The 2,169-nt window shown below is 36.6% G+C and overlaps 1 pseudogene; it reads right to left on the reverse strand.

Moving 5' to 3' along the window:
- Positions 1-1,054: 1,054 nt before the first annotated feature.
- Positions 1,055-1,684, reverse strand: LOC112817378 (ribosome production factor 2 homolog pseudogene; annotated as a pseudogene).
- Positions 1,685-2,169: the final 485 nt, after the last annotated feature.

Below are 2,169 nucleotides of genomic sequence, written 5' to 3' on the forward strand. Positions count from 1 at the left end.
CATTGGGGTTCCAGTGATGCGAGGGCCAATCTTGCTGGGGCAGAAGAAGTGCCCATGATTGCAGGGCTCAGAGCCTCAGAGCCAGAAACTGCTATTCTTCTATCAAATTGGAAGTAAAATTTGCTCCTTCTATTTATTTCCTAGAATTTCCGTTTGTTTGAATTCAACTTCTCCATACATTTAAGTAATTCACTTCATTAATCTTCTGCTCTGAGAAACTTCAATAGCAGCGTAATCATGAATTCTGTTCCCAAATATCAGTACAAATGCCTAGAATGGGAAGAAGCAAGTTTTTATAATTTCTCTCAGTTCTGATTGCTTTTATAAGTGTATCTGTTCACTAGGACTGTATAAAAAGCCATTCTGAAAACACGTGTCTTCATATAATGCTTTTATAATCGAATGACATTGTCTGGTGGGGAGTTGTTCTGATGTATTGTGTACTAGTCAGTCTCTACTTTGTATTTCTAAAGGTCATCCACGATGTTTTGTGGAGCTGTAGTTCACATCTTTCTTCAACTGCTACATGATATTTATGCCATTTAAATATGTAGGTTCGTCTTACAGTTTATTCAAAAAGTAATTTACCAAATATAAATTGTCTTAATTGAATTTTGCCATTTCTATATACATATGTGACACTTTGCCTTCTTCCCAGTTATAACACATTTCTCCCACCCCTGTCAAGTGTGACTCAGCTATAGGTGCTTTTGATCCGGTGTGAGACATACACCATTAGAATTTTAAATTCTAACTGAACTATTGGAGTTTAATTACATACAATAAGCTACATGTATGGTAAAGGTACAGTTTTCTGAATTAAAGGCATCATACTTGAATTGAACATATATACTGTATGGGACCATTTGGAACAACTCAAGAAGATGCACAGGAAGTCTAATCTGCATTTTTTTAAATTACCATGCTACAAAAATATTTAATAAAATCTTTAAGAAACTTAGAAATGACTGATGATTGATAATTCTCTTAAGTAAACAGACTACAATAACATTATAGTCACTGGCTAAGTTCCATCATTTTTTTTAATTCTCTTTCATTTTTTCTCTTGGTCTTCTGTTATCCTTTCTGCAGGTCGCTTCTTCAACCCCTTCATTTGCCTGGTTTGTAGTTTGCTTAGGTCTTGCTTCTGCATATTAATCCTTCCATAAGTTGTACCAAAAGTATCATGGGAGACATTTTTCTTCTTCTTTGGCTTGAGCGCTTTTGGCATTTTCAGAGATAATTTATAAAGATCATCTGATGCCAGATGTGTCCTCCTCAGAACCAGATCCAATGAGGGCCCTATGTCTTCCAATTCAATCCTTGGTGTTCTACAACCAGATTTCTTCAACAGCAACTTATAGCTTCGAAAGTAAATCTTCCTATTCAATGCAGTGAAGTGCAGAACATACTCTAAACCAGCCAGGCGGATATTTGGTACTGTGGGGCCTCTGAAGAAATCAATAAGAAGACTTTTTAGCCTTCTGTAGTCTTCTGTTGCATCAAAATCATCACCAGCAAAGATTAACATGGGTTTTGTTCCCTCGGGACATTTACTATTCTTAATATCTTTTAGAGAGACAATCTTCTCGATACCCAACTCAATCATATCCAGCACATGGTAGTCATACATACGACCTATTACTAGATTATTTGGCCACTTCTTTTTATGGGAGCCGAACATAAGTAAAGAACAATCTGACTTCTTTGAAAAGAATTCCAATGATGTCTGATCCTCAAATGGTCTTGTAATGTTTTTCTTTTTATACAGAACTCCGTACGGTTTTTTCAGTGCATACACATCTTTAAGTACTTGTGTCACCATGGAATTTGCATTTCCCCCTTTAATCAGCATAGCATTTTTAATATTTTCACTGAGTTTCAGTTCTCTCTTCTCAAGGAATCTCTTGGCTCTTCTCGTTTTGGGCTTTACAACTCGATCCAAAGCGTCCATGGCTACCGCAACGCGAATCCCGGGAACGCACGTGCACTTAATCTGCATTTTTATGTTGTTGTTAAAAATGTAATTCACCTGGACATCTGTTTCCTTATTGCTGAAGGTAATGTGGAAATTGAAATGCATGTTGTGAGGAATAAAGGGTTGGATACACTTTGTCATGTCCAAAGAAAACATTTGAGGGTGTGGAGTGTGGGTATGTATGTAAGTGT

Source organism: Callorhinus ursinus, unplaced genomic scaffold (genome assembly GCF_003265705.2).
Source record: "Callorhinus ursinus isolate GAN/ISIS: 27379988/994484 unplaced genomic scaffold, GSC_fseal_2.0 scaffold3279, whole genome shotgun sequence".
NCBI classification, from domain to species: Eukaryota; Metazoa; Chordata; class Mammalia; order Carnivora; family Otariidae; genus Callorhinus; species Callorhinus ursinus.